Source organism: Onychostoma macrolepis, chromosome 12 (assembly GCF_012432095.1).
Source record: "Onychostoma macrolepis isolate SWU-2019 chromosome 12, ASM1243209v1, whole genome shotgun sequence".
Taxonomy (NCBI): Eukaryota; Metazoa; Chordata; class Actinopteri; order Cypriniformes; family Cyprinidae; genus Onychostoma; species Onychostoma macrolepis.
In genome coordinates this window covers 1,652,430-1,671,895 of record NC_081166.1, presented here as the reverse complement: position 1 = coordinate 1,671,895, position 19,466 = coordinate 1,652,430, and the positions used below count along the sequence as shown (strand labels likewise).

General features: G+C 34.1%; 1 protein-coding gene across 3 annotated transcripts in view; it reads right to left on the bottom strand.

Moving 5' to 3' along the window:
* The window catches only part of LOC131550873 (zinc finger MIZ domain-containing protein 1-like), a 47,724-nt gene extending 36,296 nt beyond the window's left edge, over positions 1–11,428 (bottom strand). For 2 of the 3 annotated variants that reach the window (XM_058793351.1, XM_058793350.1), the window contains exon 1: positions 11,297–11,396. The gene's annotated coding sequence lies outside the window, so the exon portion shown is untranslated. Of the gene's footprint in view, positions 1–11,296 lie in introns of all 3 variants that reach the window. The other variant, XM_058793352.1, reaches the window with a different exon arrangement.
* Positions 11,429–19,466: the final 8,038 nt, after the last annotated feature.

The window sequence follows — 19,466 nt, the reverse complement described above, 5'->3', positions numbered from 1 at the left end:
AACTGCAAACAGGCCATAAAGACCTAAAGAGGAAGGTACCAGCTGCAGTGCAATTGATTTCTTTAAGTAGAATAACACCTCACACACACACCGCCATTCATACACAGCTGCTGAAACACTTATGAACAGATCTCACAGGGCCACCTGGTTCATACAAATCAACAGAGAATGAGTTACTAATGTAATCATCTGCTGGTTACAGACATACATTAAGATTACCTTATATACTGAAAACTGAAAATCTATATACTACATTTACATTTAGTCATTTAGCAGACGCTTTTATCCAAAGTGACTTATAAAACGATGACAATAGAAGCAATCAAAACCAACAAAAGAGCAATTAAATGCAAGTGCTATTTAACAAGTATCAGTTAGTCTAACACAGTACACGTAGCAAGGGTTTATATATATAACCAAGAGAAAGAAAAAAAATGCCTTAAAATTATTTTTAATATTTTTAATCAAATATTCACAAAAACAACTTTACCAAATACTAAGAACATTTATTTAGACTATTCAACTTTATATTTCACTCAAACCATCAGGCTGAAAATAAAACCTAAAAACTAATATTTTTCTAATATTATATTATTATTTTAGAATAGAAGCACACACATAATATATGAAAGTAATATATTTATGTTTCTAATATTATATATAATACTATACTATGTATTTTAATATTAATATAAAATGAATAACATAATATTATGATATAATATTGTAAAAAAAACAACTACAATATCATTAACATTTAGGTCCATCACTGCATTGCCAAACATCAGTAGCACAGCAGTGGCATCTTCTGCGAACGCTCCCGTTTTCTGTAAAAACCCAGTTTCTCTAAACGGTATAACGAAGATAAAGCAGTGAATTACAACATCTGGCACTGTTAGCTTCTTCAGACACACATAAACACGCCAGCCACACGCCTCGCATCTTCCAGAGCATCTCAGTGGCCCACAGCAGGGAAGATCTTTGGCAGGAGCATCTGTTCCTCGAGCTGGCAGGAGAACGGATCGGACGCCTGGAGCCAAACCTTCAGCAGATCTTCAGACGAGAACAGCGCTTTTAAAGGGGGTCACAACATAGACTCAGTAAAGACAGTCACGCTCTTGACCATTCTCACTCTTACAATCAAACATGCCATGTTTAAATGACAACATTTGACTCATATTTTCAGATTCAATAAACGCCAGCATGAAATCTCCCTGCTGTAGGTTCGGGAATGATTCAGTCGCTGTTCGGTTCCTCTTCTGGATAATTGTGTCCTCGTGGAAGCTGAAGTCCAGCTGGACTGCAGACACTCACTCGTGCTCTTATATACGATCACTACTGGCTTTCGACATCAGGACTAAGAGCACAAGAATTCATTCACGTCATTCACATGATGAGGACTAACCACACAGTAACTCAGAAATCATCTATCAACAGCACTTCACTCAAAAATCAGCTTGAACTGATTACATACACCACAAAAATCTCTTTCTGATCAATATTTATGTCTCACTTTCCAGTAAAAATACCTTCCTTTTAATACTTTAAAACAAGACACATTTACTTGAAAGCAAAAATGCACAGACATACTGTCATTATTGAGTTCAGAGAATATATCACAAATAATATAAGTATTTTTTTTCTTTTTACTCCACTGGCAAAAATGGCTAATTATGCATGACACAAATTAAGGGAAACAATTCTATATAAAACACACACACACACAAACACACACACACACACACACACACACACACACACACAGTGTGTATTTACATGTGCAACAAGTTACGTTTAAAACACTCTAAATATAATTATATATATTTTAATTTACACACACACAAATATATATATATATATATATATATATATATATATACACACACATGCATAAAATTTAAATATTTAATTAAAATGTTATAATTAGCATTTTAGCTTATAGTAAATATATGCATATATTATTGTTATTTATCCTTGAAACAAATTACATTAAAAACATACATTATTTATTTACATTTTTATTTGAAATATTATTAAATTATTATTATTTTAAATTAAAATTATATAAAATTATATATTTAATTTACAGGTTAACTTTTTATTTTTAATATATGAAAACATTTAACACACAGACACATAATATTCATATTTAAATATATATTTTATGTTTTAATGCAATTTTGATGCAATGTAAATGTATCTTTATGGATGTTCTATTTTCCAGCAGAATTAATGTGAAATAGTGAAGAAGTCTCTCTCTAAACTCTAAACTATAGTTCACTCATGTTCACAGACATTTGCATTTCATCAGCTTTAAACAAACTGAAGGCTTTTTACTGATCAGACCTGCTGTGCTGCTCCTGGCAGTTTAGAGCAGAACGCAAATGTACAAATAAAGCCTCATAAATGTCAGAAACGTCCAGAGGCCTGTCACCTAATACTGTCCTGTTAGTGTCAAAGAGGGCTGAGCAATATATCATAGCCATACTGCATTGCCAATACAAAAACTACTAATAAAAATGTCACATAAAAATCTAAATACATGATGATAAATACACAGACAAAACACAGTAATAATACACTTTTTTTTGGCCCATGTTTTAAGATTCAGAAAAACCAATGCAAATTCAATCAAATAAACTCTGAAGCAATTTTTCTGTTTTTTTTGTAAATAAAAAATGAAAGCTAAATGCTTCAGCTTAAGAGGTCGTTTAACTGACCAGTAGCTTCAGTAGCTTTCAGAGAAACAACATTATTAACGTGTAACGTCTACAATCAGATCCCATTACAATGAGCCTGTGTGTGTGTGTGTGTGTGTGCTGTGTAAACACACTGACTCTGAGAGCTTCACTAAGCTACATGCTTACAAAAGGGTATTAGCAGAGGCTAGTGAATGATTGCAGGGCATTATCATCGAGTGCAGAGCCGAGACAATGTTAACAGATAACCGTTTAACCGTGAAAGCGCAGAAGAGCCCCGGCATGACGTCTCAGAGCCGGTTAACACATCACAAGCTCTCAGATGCAGAGCTCAACAACTGTTTGTGCATTTTCATCCGCCTGTGTTCACATGCAAATCCACGCGGTGCATGCGCTCAGACTGCGCAGACTGCTCTTTTGTTGTTCGCATGTGCTGGAAATGATATATATTTCTTTACTTTTTTCCTCTTAGAAGCGTAGATAAAAGGTCATTAAAAGAAAATGCTGTCATTTACTCAAACAAACCTGTATGCTGGATTTTTAAATAAGGAACACAAAAGGAAATTTTGCACTTAGATGATATATTCTTGCATTTTGCATACAATTTTAACTAAAGCAACTTGCATACAACAATATTTTGTTCTGTTTCAAACACAAAACTATCATACGACTTCAGATGACAGTGCACAAGTCATAAGGACAACAAATTATGTTGCTTCACAAGGTCATTGCAAACTTTTGTACAGTAAAACCCCTTTTTAATTAGTATTTATGTCTTGTTTTAAACAAGATGCATTTAGCTGAGAAGCAAAAATGCTGACATTATTGAGTTCAGGGAATATATGGCAAATAATATAAAGCTGTTTTTGTTTTTTACACTGGCAAATATTGCTAATTATGATTGAGACAAATGTAAAAGAAAAAAGAAAAAAGAAAAATGTACGCACACACACACATATATGAGTTTAGATCAACATGAGGGTGAGTAAATGATGACAGAAGTTTAATTTTTGTCTGAAATATCCCTTTTATTCAGTCTGTGTGTGATTGTTTCATAAAGTGAATTTCATCATATACTCAAACGCTTATTAAAAACTAAAGGAAATCAAAGCTGACCGTGTTTATTCTCTTGATTCCTGTTCCTGGTCTTACTGTGAATGATTCTTCAGTGACATTGTTCGTAAGCTTTCATCAAAATAATCTGTAAAACCTAATAAATTAGCAAAACTCAAATAATCTGAGATGATCAGTTACATAAAACATCTCATTATTAAATCTGAGATTAAGTTTTTGATGGTTATAAAGTCACAATTTACATTTTTCTTCCTTCAAAATCAAACCATTTTCTAACAGTAGTGCTATTATTTTATCACTGATAGTTTTTATAAATATTCTGAATTATATTTTATTTTTTCATTTTAGTTAAAGTTTTAGTATTTTGTTGTGTGTTTTTGTCAATTATATATATATATATATTTAAATATGTCTACATATTTTTTATGAAGTTTTTTTTTTAAGGTTTTATTTTATTTCAAGTAATAAAAATCTAAATATGATTCAGATTTAGTTTTCCTGTTTTCATTTTAGTAATTTTCTTGTGTGTTTCTGTAATTTTTATTGAATTTTTAAATTAAGTTTAAATGTTTGTTATTCTACACTTAAAAATGAGAAACACTGCCTAGTAAGCTAGGTTTTCATATATGTTTTAGTGAACTACATGTTATTTTTAGTGACACTAAATCCTCAACTAAACATACAGTTTCTCCATATATGGATCTGATTTCATATCTCACATACTGAAACACTATTGAAATATTCCCAACTCACCCAGATGCAGATCCCAACCGATTCCTGCCAAAGCACTAAACACAAGAACCGATTACGTATTTTATCAGCAGACCGTTCACATTTGTTGCATGAACATAGAACTGAAGTGCCACAACCAGCTATTATACGACGACTTCAAACGCAGCTCATCCAATCACAACTATCAGCATTATGAATCAGTATCATAACAATGCTTCAGCTACGGAGCTGATTTTAATCACAATAATAAAACGCCTAGAATCATGAATCATAAGACAGATCAGTGTGAACAATCACAGGATGCCTTTGCGGTCCTGATCTCATAAGCGACTGACTTTCATCCTCCTCCTGTTTCCTTCTCCTCCCATCGCTTCATTCCCTCACTTTATGAGCTTTGGCACCTCGATCATTGATCACTGAGAGACGAAAACAGCTCCACCCTTACAGAAACACACATGTCTGGCTGTTTATTCTGTTACTCTCCGTTGCGTTTTATCTGCAAACACACACAGACGATCATCTTTCAGGATGAAGGAAAGTAATGGCTGTGATCTGCCAGTGTTCAGCGCACTGGAACGCTTCCATTTCATTGTGATGGAGACGCAGTCAGGCGAGACGTCATCATGTCAGGGGTCTGCAGATGCTCAGGATTTGTGATGGAAGATCACAGACATTAAGATCAAACATGTACGGACCCACCCTCTCCCTCAAACACATCTATCGACCAGCAATCGCCCTCAAAACATCTCAAATCACAATATATTACACCAAAAACCTCCTTCGGCTGATCTACTCTACCATGCACATCTCATGTGTAATGCAAAAATTTTCAATGAATGTCAATTTTTCTAGTTGATTGCCTCTCACTGACTTGCATACAAGTGGACTGTGTTTTTTTTTAATGATGTTTAATGTTTCTGAAAGAAGTCTTTTCTGCTCACCAACGCTGCAATTTTATTTGATCAAAAATACAGCAAAATTTTGAAATATTATTTTAATTTAAATTACTGTAAATATACTGTAAAATGCATTTTATTCCTGAGATGCAAATCTGAATTTACACATGGATCACACGATCCTTCAGAAATAATTCTAATATGCCAGCACATTTTAAAATATATTCAAATAGAAAACCGTTCTAAATTGTAGTAATATTTCACAACATTACTGTTTTTCGGTGAGCAGAAGAGATTTCTTTCATAAGCATAATTATTACAAATATTTGACTGGTAGAGTACAGTTAATGAATATTAAATGCCATTTTTCATGAATTTATTTCAGTAGACTTTGAAATAAATAGGGCAACCAAATTAAGTATAAAATACTAACAAACTATAGCTGCTGCTAAGCCCCTATAGTATTTAAGTCATTTTAAGTAAGACTATAAAAAGGGCTGTTGAAACTAAACTTTTTTTTTTTTTTTATAATCGTAATTACATCATTGAAGAATTTTACTGATCTGGAATCAGCCGTATGTTTATCTCTGTGTGCAAGTGAAGAAGCGTCTGTGTGTCTCATAATACTGCACACAATAACATCAGAGTTAAAAACACACTGACCTCTGCTCAGCAGCTGATAAGTGCTTGTTTTGCAAGTGTTTCGTACTGACTCACAGACTGAAAACACACCGGCTGCGAACAGATAAAATCACTCTTGTTTTCAGAAGCTCAACAGACAGGACAGCAAACAGCATCACGTCACAGAGTTTGACTGAAACATCTGAACCCACGGCAGTCTGTCGGACAGGTAAGATCACAAAAACAGGATCTGACATACGCAACCGTTCACATCTCTAGTCCACAGATCATTTACTCAAACCAACCATGAGCTCATTAACATACGACTGCCCAATTTCTTGAGGACTTGCTTAACATGTGGAATTGAAAAAAATAAGACAAAATATATATTACTCTTGTAATATTACTAATGTACTATAAAAGAAAATGAATACTGTTATGTAAATATTTAAATACTATATGTTACAAAATATTCCATTATTTCATAGTACAATAGTAATATTTAATAACAATCATATCATTATTATTATTAATGTATTAAGAAAAACAATGGAATAATTTAAATATTTATTTTTGTATTAAAATAACACTTTATATTTTATTTTTATTATACAAATAACATTTTGTGAAATATTCCATTATTTCAAAGTACAGCAGTAAGTTTTAATAATAATAGCAACAACAACAATTATTATTATTATTATTAATGTACTATGAAATAAAACAGAATACTAAAATATATTTAAATATTTGATTTTTATTAAAATAACACTATATATTTTAATATACAAACAACATTTTATGAAATATACTATAGTCTTTTTATTAATAATAATTTATTATTATTAATGTACTATGAAATAATAATGAAATACTAATTTCAATATTTAATATATTTAATTTATTAAAATAACGCTTTATATTTTTATTCTATTTACTTTATTAAACAAATAATGTTTTATGAAATATTCCATTTACTTTACAGTACATTAGTACTATTTAATAATAATAATAATAATAATATGTATTATTAAACATTAGAATATTAATTTGTTTATTTACAGTACAATATAATTATTTGTCTAATCTGTACAATTAGCATTATTATAATAATACCGATAGCTAATAAAATTTTTTAAAAAGTATAATCTGTCTATGATGTAAATGTGCAGTGATTACAGGATCTCTCTCACAGGACGAACTCGTAAAGGTCTGTTTTGTCGGCCTCTGGACGTCCATTAGCTGGATCCGGTGCACTCAGACACCGGCTTGGCAATTCTTCTCAATTTTCCTCAAGGATCTGGTGTATCAAACCCATTTGGCTGAGTGCACCGAGTCACAGAGAGACACTTTCAATTCAGCCAATGAGTGCTGATAGACTGCAGACGAGCTGCACGGCTCTCACAAACAGCGCCAATCTCAAACACACATCTCATAGCCCGGGAAAATGTGAAAACACATATCTGAAAACACAGGACCTAAACACACCTGACAGCACAGGTGAAACACTCGGAAATGGCCAAACACATCTGTCTGATGCATGTACAGTAACAGAGGACAACAATTAATAAATGGTGGAGTCACAGGTAGTGTGGTGATCAATTTGAATATACATCTAGGGTTTTACACTTTCTACAGATATAACAGCACAATGTCAACAAGCTAAATTAAGCATCCAAAGAAATAAAAAAAACTGAAGCTCACTAATCGACAACTAGTTAACGATTGTAACCCATCCCTAATGTAAGTGACTACAGACTGATAGAGTAACATGAATATTATGGTATTGTGTCTGTGTTTGTGCATGAAAGAAAGACAAGACAGAGAGAAACTAAGTACAAAGTTTGTCTAATTCATAAGTATTATAATTGTTAATGTCATACCTGAATTTAAATGAAGAATCGTGATTAATGATTATCAACCATGAGCTCATTAACATATGACTGCCCAATTTCGTAAGGTAAAGAATCTATGACAGAAATGTATTACTATTTCAGTTTAGCACTTAATTGGATTACAAAAACTGCACTTCCTTATTTGTATAATAATCATTTGTATTTTATTATTATGTATTTTATTTTATTTATTTTGTAATATTTTTTCACACTTAATCATTTTATTTGGTAACATTTCTTATATATATATATATATATATATATATATACACAGGTGCTGGTCATATAATTAGAATATCATCAAAAAGTTGATTTATTTCACTAATTCCATTCAAAAAGTGAAACTTGTATATTATATTCATTCATTACACACAGACTGATATATTTCAAATGTTTATTTCTTTTCATTTTGATGATTATAACTGACAACTAAGGAAAATCCCAAATTCAGTATCTCAGAAAATTAGAATATTGTGAAAAGGTTCAATATTGAAGACACCTGGTGCCACACTCTAATCAGCTAATTAACTGAAAACACCTGCAAAGGCCTTTAAATGGTCTCTCAGTCTAGTTCTGTAGGCTACACAATCATGAGGAAGACTGCTGACTTGACAGTTGTCCAAAAGACGACCATTGACACGTTGCACAAGGAGGGCAAGACACAAAAGGTCATTGCAAAAGAGGCTGGCTGTTCACAGAGCTCTGTGTCCAAGCACATTAATAGAGAGGCGAAGGGAAGGAAAAGATGTGGTAGAAAAAAGTGTACAAGCAATAGGGATAACCGCACCCCGGAGAGGATTGTGAAACAAAACCCATTCAAAAATGTGGGGGAGATTCACAAAGAGTGGACTGCTGCTGAGTGGTCCAAAGTTATGTTCTCTGATGAAAGTAAATTTAGCATTTCCTTTGGAAATCAGGGTCCCAGAGTCTGGAGGAAGAGAGGAGAGGCACACAATCCACGTCGCTTGAGGTCCAGTGTAAAGTTTCCACAGTCAGTGATGGTTTGGGGTGCCATGTCATCTGCTGGTGTTGGTCCACTGTGTTTTCTGAAGTCCACAGTCAACACAGCCATATATCAGGAGGTTTTAGAGCACTTCATGCTTCCTGCTGCTGACCAACTTTATGGAGATGCAGATTTCATTTTCCAGCAGGACCTGCACACAGTGCCAAAGCAACCAGTATCTGGTTTAAAGACCATGGTATCCCTGTTCTTAATTGGCCAGCAAACTCGCCTGACCTTAACCCCATAGAAAATCTATGGGGTATTGTGAAGAGGAAGATGCGATATGCCAGACCCAACAATGCAGATGAGCTGAAGGCCACTATCAGAGCAACCTGGGCTCTCATAACACCTGAGCAGTGCCACAGACTGATCGACTCCATGCCACGCCGCATTGCTGCAGTAATTCAGGCAAAAGGAGCCCCAACTAAGTATTGAGTGCTGTACATGCTCATACTTTTCATTTTCATACTTTTCAGTTGGCCAAGATTTCTAAAAATCCTTTCTTTGTATTGGTCTTAAGTAATATTCTAATTTTCTGAGATACTGAATTTGGGATTTTCCTTAGTTGTCAGTTATAATCATCAAAATTAAAAGAAATAAACATTTGAAATATATCAGTCTGTGTGTAATGAATGAATATAATATACAAGTTTCACTTTTTGAATGGAATTAGTGAAATAAATCAACTTTTTGATGATATTCTAATTATATGACCAGCACCTGTATATGTATATATATATACACACACACACGCGTCAATATGTATATAAATTTGTATTTTTCACACAAATAAATTCACACAAATAAACTTACATTGTACTTCCCATGAAGCCAATTTTTAGCCATATTTGGTGCTTGATCAGTGCATGTATTCATGTGTCATTTAGCAATCAAACGCCTTTAGTAAATTATTTGTATATAATTAAACAGGATATTGTTTAGGTGGTGGTGTGTTTGTGTGGCATCTGTGCAAACGGATGTGTTTTTGGACGAAGGCAGAGGTCAGTGACCTTTCCACAGATCTTAGCGTTGGATGTCTGCTAGCCATCTGACCTGACCCCTGTGTGTGTGTGTGTGTGTGTTTGATGTAGACCGACTCGCAGGCGTCTCATCGCAGCGGAGCAAGATAGATTATCTCAACGCAGATTACACCCAAAACACAGCCAAAATAAGACCTCTCTCACCTTCTGGACGACTGAAGCCGCTTTAGTGTCTCCAAACAGAGCAACGAGAGGATGTTTACCCTGGTAAAACACAACAATTTACCTTCGCGTTCAATCAAAATGACATTTCCACCAGTGTTGACTTGATAAAGCCTCACAGCAGTGTGTGTAAAGACTGAAAGTAGAGTTAACAAACGATCGAACACACACGTGCTACAACACTGCTCAGTGTCAATGTGTCTTTTGTCCACATCTACAGCTGAATAGGACAGACGACCCCCTCGCTACACACTCTCTGGGGCCCGTCAAGGAGGACGGATAGAGCGTGGCCGTAAAATACCTCCTCAGATTCAAGTCTGGTCTTCCTGTTTCTGGACAGCGAGTGCACAAACACACCAGAGATGTGATCAGAGCTTGCAATGGCTTACATCACTCCTTTCTCCGAGCAAGAGCACGCTTACCAAGAATGATGACCGAGTTTGTTTTTAATTATGCACAAACCGCAATAGAACAAATAGAACATTATGCAACTCAGTACAATCACTGGTGATTAAAGTCCACTCACAGTAAAGTGGAATTTAAGGGCAGGTCAGTGACTCAACAAGAGAAAAGCAGGAAGGTTTTTGGTTCTTGCTGTTTCTGCACAGATGTTCAGGCGTGAAACAACAGCATCTTCACACACGCACACACACACAAACACACATCTGCTTTAACTTTTACCCACACACAAAAAACACACATTTATGACTTTTAAAAGTGTTTTCACTTTAAGAAAACTGAGGTAACACTTTACACTGTGCGTGTTACTATAACTGTTATGGTACAGACGAATGCAACAACAAATCTTAACACAAAATAAACATATAAAGTACTTATTTGTGTAAATAAAAGCATGATAGTAAAATTAGGACTAACGTAAAAGTGCATGCGCAAACATTTAACAAATGCAGTGAAAAATGCGGGATTTTATGAATGGAATAAACGCATATGTGTGCGTAATATCGCCAGAACCGAGCAGAATGAATCGCCTGAATCATCCAAACATCAATTAATGATCCGAATCGGCCGAATGATCCGAATCACGGCGCATCGCGATCCCGCCGGACTGCACGCGAGTCCCGGTCCTATCCAGCAGGATGGAGATGATCAACTCTTTCATTATCCAGAACCAGAAACCAGAACAAAACCATAACGAAGCTGAAAAGGCTCTTACCGGTTAAATCCCGCCGGAGGAGGAGTGATAATATCCGCCGCGCTGTTGAAGTATGTTGTGTTCTCTCATGATCTCTCTGCTCCAGTGTCACATTACATCCAGCTCTTTCTATTTCCACAGACACGCTGCGGGCGGATGGAAAACACGACATGGACTCCAAGATCCTGGATTCTGGCGGAAAACCAATCCAAATACTTCTGGGGCGTCGAGTGTACAATGAATGACCCAAATTGTGCAAGTGTAAGCAGCAAAAAAAACACAGTTTAACCACTCTATTTTTAAACATCTACATAGACGTTTAAAAGTAGAGCAGTTTTCAAATGTTCCATCTTCATCATTAATTTATATATATATATATATATATATATAAACATCTCAAAGTAGCATTTAAATGAATATAAAAATGTAAATAAATAAACATAATATATATGTGTCTATATAATATATATAACAAAGTAACATTCTAATAAAAATTTAAATGCATGACACGATATATATGAATGTGTCGTTTTACTGAACTAGAGAAACGCAGGAAGGTTTTTGGTTCTTGCTGTTTCAGCACAGATGTCTGAAACAACAGCATCATCTCTCTCACACACACACACACACACACACACACACACACACACACACACATATACTGTAGCCTATATATAGTAACCATAATGTAAATGAATAAAAGGCCTAATAATAATATTTACTTATATATATATATATATATATATATATATATATATATATAATATCATATATTCTAATATGGATACATAAAATTCTAATAAATTATGTACATCAATAATATATAGTTAATATTAATTGATCTATATATGTTAATAAATAAAATAATAATGTACATAAATAATATACATTTACATTATATAACCTATATACACATCTAAAACCTTTCAAATGTTGAATTCTCTACTTTAATTGAATAAATTATTTTAAAATAGCCATCTAAATATACATCTATTAAATATTTGTGTGTGTGTGTGTGTGTGTGTGATTTATGAATTTAACATTACATTTTATCTGTTATATATATTTTATAACAGATAACATTACATTTTATCTGTTATAAAATATATATGGCTAAGGTTATTTGTGTGTCTACTGTCATGTCTTCCAGACTGAAGTGGTAGTAATCGTTCCTCGCACGTGCTCCGGTCTCCGGGTTTTGCGGGTCTCCGGTGTAAAGCTCAGAGTAACAAAGAACATGTTTGATATCCGCGGCAGCAGCAGCCTGACTGAGTGCTGACGTCACACACACACACACAGAGAGAGAGAGATAGAGAGAGAGATAAAGAGAGAGAGTCCCTATCATATCTTGACAGGTTTATGTACTTGCAGTGTACCTGGAATGAAGATTTCATTTCAGCTTGTCAGAAGTCAAAGGCTTCTTTCCATTGTGCTCCTTATCAATATAATAAATGGCACCTGATACTCAGACACTGCAGCTTCTGGCAATTAAAAACATTATCAAAATAAATATGTTTTTTAAAGAAAATGTAGGCTATGCTGTACATACACAAACACATATATACATATATATATAGTATGTTATATTTTGTATATGTATAAAAATGTAATTACTTCACACACATGTATATAACATTTCAAAATTATACAGACATACACACACACACACACACATTGTCAAGCTCCTAAAAGGACAAAAAGGAACCATAAAAGTAGCAAAAAAAAAATCATTCCATATGTCTCATGCGATCAGTGTAATCCATTTAGATATATATACAAATTCATATTTTTATGAACATAGATTTTTATGAATTAGCACTTTTCTGTTTGGTTTAGGCGTGCATGTTTCCCAGCCACTACGTGCATGTGTGTGTGTATGAAAGACAGGACTGAACAATAAGGGTCACAAGTTGTGTTAAAGGTCACCATCTGCATTGATTTCTGCCTGTCTCCACTTATCTGCACATGCAGCCTTTCTGCAATCTTCACATATGCAAATATACACAAGCCTGCGGACCTGAAGTCTGAAGACGTGACATGCGTTCAAGCCGTTCACATCACTGCTGTTTGGGTTTATGCATGAGGTTTTACACATGCAAGCTGGGCTGAACAGCTTCATGTGAGTAATTAAGCCATTATATGTCTTTGCACTGAACAGCTGACTGTTGAAAATGAGAATTTGGTCATTTAGTCATTCATGTTGTTCCTAGCCTGTATGACGTTCTTTCTGTTGAAGTCAAAAAAGCACCATAAAAGCATCCCAAAATATGGTTTCAAGTCTGTTTCCATTCACTTTCATTGTAAGAAATGCTTCTGACATTCTGCTTAAAATCTCATTTCATGTTTCACAGAAGAAAATAAGTCTCAGAATGACGAGAGTGTAAACAATGACAAAATGTTCATTTTTGTGTGAACTATCCCTTTAAATGTTTTGGTTTGATCTGAAGCGTGCTTATACAGAATAACACACATGATTTGCATGCGGGTATATTTTTAGAAGCACATTTGTGTATTTGCGCTCAGGTGTGGCTGAGCAGATTTAAACGTGGGTTCGTCAAAGGGCCATGATCTGAATCAATTAATAAAATGTCAGTCAGAGTAACTCTCTCACATGCTGAAGCAGACAGCATGCAAACACACGTTCATATTTCCTCTTCAGCTGTTATTTATAGCCTGCAGCAGGTCCTGATCTCGCAGATTGCCGCGTAGAACGTAAAAGTGTTATGAATATTATCCCATGCAGGTGTGCTGAGCTCTAATGAGCGATAAAGTGCCACACACCACAGGAAACAGAATCTGATGCTTCCTCTGGTGCAACTGTAGGTTGAGCTCTGATTGGCTGACAGAACAGCATCACATGTGCATGAGTATATGAAGATAAGTTAGATGCTAAAACCACATCTGCAATATGACCCTTCAAAAACCACAGGCACAAAATTGTTTTGACAGACTAAGGTTGTTTCATAAAAAAATATGCATTTACATCAGCATGGAGATGTTCACTCAGTTTCCAGATTTTCTTTCTAAATGCTTAAAGCTGCAGTCTGTAAGTTTTGCCTCTTTGTCACCATCTCTGTTTGAAAACCTGTAATTGCAGCTGTGTGCAGAATTATCTTCCGTGCGTGGGGTTGTGCTCCGGCACGGCTGCAGCGAGGATGAATCTGATGTTTTGAGGAGTATGTAAGTCTGTCAGTCACCGCACCGGTGTGGATACTGTACTTAGGAATCACAGATTCTAGCCTACATCTTGGAATATATGACCCAAATAAGAATTTTCACCGTATATTGCCATCTGAACAAGTAAGTAACAAGTCTGCCACGTTTGTTCTGACCAACTGAAGAAAAAGCATTACAATAAATCGCGCTACCAATGGTGATTAAATCTAACGATCGGTTAGCTCATATCACATCTAACCGTGCAAATTATTATTATTGTTATACTTTATTCTCAAATTATTAATGTTAACAACATCAGCATTGCGTGACAATGAGTATAGTGTGTATTAGCGTGTAGAATTTCTGTACAGTCTAATCTCTAATTGTCATGCCTTTCGAATTTCATATTAAGAAATTCTTTTAACCCAAAAAGCAAACTATGCTCCCTTTGAACTGGTTTTCTTTAAAATACAAATCTTGTGTAATCCCAGGCTATCTGTAATCAGAAGCACATTTAAAACTGGAATATAATTTAATTTCATTCACGTGTGTTTCATAAACACATAATCCTTTCTGGATTACAATCCACCATCAAAATGACACATTTAATTACTCCAGCTGCTGTGAGAAAAGGCTATAAACGATCTGCCTCCTGCAGGATCCTCACATGCGATAGCATACTAGCCGGGACAACTTCTTTATGTTTACAGACGTGACGTAATGACGCAGTGCTCGAATTTCCCGCGAAAACCTACCCGTATCACTCAAATTAGAAAACATTATTATAAGTTAACCGTTGTGAATCGGGCTAAAGTAAGGCGATACTTTTGAACACTGGCTGGTTATGTACAAATATTGATTTCGGTTCATTTTTAATCCAAAAAAGTTACGGACTGCAGCTTTAAATAAATTATGTGTTAAATTAAAAGTGACTTAAATTATACTGAGTGCAATACTAGCTTACTAGATACTGCATGATATTTATACAGGGTTTCTGCAGGTTTTATGAAGGTAAATTAAAGACTTTTTTAAAGTTGTTTTTGAGACCAATTAAAGAAAATGTAAGGAATAAATTAAAGGAAACATAACAATGTTCTCTAAATGTAAATGTCTACACAATGAATCTGTTTCAAAGTTTGAAAATACAACCAGTGTCGTTTTAGTATCAAGATACTGTTATAGTTTTTATTAATATTTTGAATTCATTTTTATTTTATGTTTTTATTTGAGTTAAAATGTAAGTAATTTTGTTGTGTTTTGTTTTAGCTTTTTAAATTTCTATATAGTTTTAATTTTTATATCAGTTTTAGTTTAGTTAATTTAATACATCAAGTTAAAACTAACTGAAAATGTAAAATGTTGAAACAAAATGTTTCCTTTTTAAAAAATATTTTCAATTTCATTTTTTTTTTTTTTGCATCTCAAGTAAATTGATTTAATTTGGACAAAAAGGATTGATTGAAAACAAAAAAAGATTAATCTTGATTTATATTAGAAAACAAGACAAAAGAAATCTGTTTAAAATTATTTTTTTCTTCTTTTTTTTGCATGCTGTGCATGCAACATTTAAATCATAGCTTTATAAATAAAAAAAAACTTCTTGCTCCAATTTAAGACCTTTTTAAAAATAGTAAAGTGAAGGAGTTGCATTAATTCCAGTACATTGTTATTCCATCTATACAGAAAATTCACACACTGTGCACTGTGCAGTATAATTTGTGTATCTTTAGACCATGTGTGTATACTAATCTGGAGTTTTGTCTTTTTTTAATTTGATTAATTTAATATAATGACCATAACATAAAGCATGATAATTTAATTAAGCTGTTTCAGCAGCTGAATCTCACACCAGCACAGTAAAGCTTCAGGACACACAATGGCTGCACAGACACTAACTAAAGCTTAAATGCTAACATATGTCACTGACTCTTCACACACTGACCTTAATCTCCCGGAGAGGATTGGTGTCCTTCAGTAACGACATTAACAAAGCACCTACCTGAAACACATACACAGACTACAGGTGTCTGGGTCATGTCTCGTGATACAGTTGAATGCATGTGATGCATAACTTAAACGCAAGTTGCTTTGGATAATTTTTTTTTTTTTTTTTAACGCTTCAAAAGCATCAAAATTCATTTAAAAATGCTAAATAATTATTCTTATTAGCTAACCTAAATTTCAGCTAATTAATATTTTATTAGAATATTATATTTTATATTAAAACTATATTTAAAAAATTATATTTCAAAGCAGCTTTTTGCCATAATGTGAAAAATGTAATTGCATAATAACATATAATTTATGATATGGTGCTGCTAAAGTATTTGCAGGAAAAGTCAACAAAATATTGATTAGTGTTGAAGTGTTGATGCATGTGTTGCAGTAAAGCATTGAGCAGGACTTTTGTGCTGCTGTGTGAAAATATCATTAGTTACTTTCATGCACACAATCAGAGTTACAGTAACACACACAGGGTGTTGTGATGAGGCAGTAATGGTCAGTGCTCTCGTGATAAAAGCCTTTTTATAACCCTCCTCTCCTCTGACACACACTGCCTTTCATATTCCTGACCTCTCCTTCAACTCGGAGTGTCCATTACTGACTCATGCTTTACACACACATGCATTTTCCTATCCACACATCCCCCACATACGGTGCCATTATATCCACATACTCACAACACACACACTTTATTTATTCATCATTTCCTCTACAAAATTAATTTGAACACAGATCCAAAAGACGACTTGCAAGGCTTTCAAAAATCAACACAACCAAAGCAATATTCACTGCAGTAAAAACTACAATAACCAGTCTCACGTGCAGTTTAAAATGCATTTACAGTAAATCATTACACGATTATAGTGGATAAAAGCACATTAATGAGACTCTGCATCCTGTAAGTCAGCCGTTAACTTAACTAAAGCTTCCTTTATCTCAACAGATGCCATAAACAAACTACAGATGAATATATCATTGCACGTTCACTGACATAGACACAGAAATTAAATTATTCCACACTGGAAACATCTCTTTTAGTCTCTCTGCTGGATCCCATTAGCTGTCTGCATCATTCAGAGAACACTGCTGTAAGACAGAGACAGAGCCTTTCCTGGACATTTTAAAAGGTTTTTAAAAGCATGTGCATGTGAATTGTTTAACAGATTCGTGGAGTCAGACTGAACACGAATATGAAATCACATTCCATTGAAATCCACTGTACAACTGCAAAACAAAGCATATTACTATAGATATGGTGAGTGCAAGATTACACTTTTTTAAAACTGCTTACACACAAAATCTTTCCTCAAAATCTACTCTCAAGCACCAGAACCACACACAAGATCTGCAAAACCATACACTAATTCTCAGCCTTTGACTCAATTGACACACAAATCTAAAAGGAAGTATCTTGATTTTCTTTTTCAAACAGCAACCAATCATGGCTTTAGAATAGGCCTATAAATACACATCTACACAACTATGGTTGATGCATTTCCTTTTTTTCGTACTGTGTAATACTGTTTTCACAACCATGAAAGCTTACACTAAAAAAGGTTTGGTTTCAATCTTGCTTTCGTGAATTTTTGAACATCTCTGCCAATACTTTCAGTCTTGTACAGATATGTACATAGCAGCTCATGAAAGAAGAACTTTAGGTTTTGAATAACTGTGTGTATATGATAAATCCAAAAATATAATGTTATGGCAAAGGTGTTTGCAACGTAAGACAAATGTTTGCTTTTGAGATGTGTTCATGATATTTTGAATGCAGAGCTTCATTTTTGTGAGATGTGAGGCATTTTGCATTTTGTGTGTGCAATTCTTGGATTTGTGTGTAAATAAAAAAAAAAAGTTTTTCAAAAGGCAATGTTTTGAAAATGTTTGTAAGCAATTGAAAAAAAACCTAAATGCTCTATATGAGGAAATATAAATTACCTTAATATATCATAAATAATTAATAGTAAGAATTATTTATGTTATTATTATTATTATTAACAAATTTGTACAGTACATTACATTACATTTAGTCATTTAGCAGACGCTTTTATCCAAAGCGACTTACAAATGAGGACAATGGAAGCAATCAAAATCAACAAAAGAGCAATTATACGCAAGTGCTATAACAAGTCTCAGTTAGCCTAAGGCAGTACACGTAGCAAGGTTTTTTTTTTTTATTATTATATAATAAATAAAAAGAAAACGTACAGAATAGAAAAAAGAATAGAGCAAGCTAGTGTTAGAGGCCTTTTTGCTTTTGTTAATTGTATAATAAATAAAAAGAAAAGGAATAAATAGAATAGAAAAACAATAGAGAAGCTAGAGTTAGTTTTTTTAATAGAAAACAAGCAGTTAATAATGAATAGAGAGCAAGTCTAGTAGCAAGTCAAGTCAAGTAGCGTTAATACTGACTATCTTAACACTGTCAAGCTATTATATAAAGCTTGATTTGGATAGGGATAGTATGTATGTCCTTGCAAAACTAGCTGTAAACAAACCCCAATCAAACAGCGCCACCTATCGGCAGACCGACAGATACGGCTGGAATCTGAATCATTCTATTATCACGAGAGCTAATAATAGCTACAAAATGCCAAATTACTACTCAAGCTAGAGCAGACATGTAAGGCAGAATGTAAACAAACAGATTTTTAAATAGTGATTATACCTTTGTTTACTGCTGTAACGTTACTTATGAAAGTTGTGATGGACTCATCAGATCGTGTGGAGGTTAGCAGCTCGTTACCACAGAGGAACAGAGAGCGTGAAGGGTCTGGAAAGCGACTCGTTGTGAATGAAAAACCAAGCAGTACGCCGCTAGTTCAGTTACTGTAAACGGAGAGAGGGAATATACACTTGTTTTGAGGTTTAACAATGTATTTCAAGTGTATTTGGAAGTCTTCTCCATCTCCAGAGAGAGGCTTCAGCGACATCAGCTTGAGCTGCGGTTGAGCGATTAACCGTTATTTTGGCGGCAAACTGAACGTTCAAATTCCTCACTGGCAACCGCCGCTAATCCAGCATCACAGAA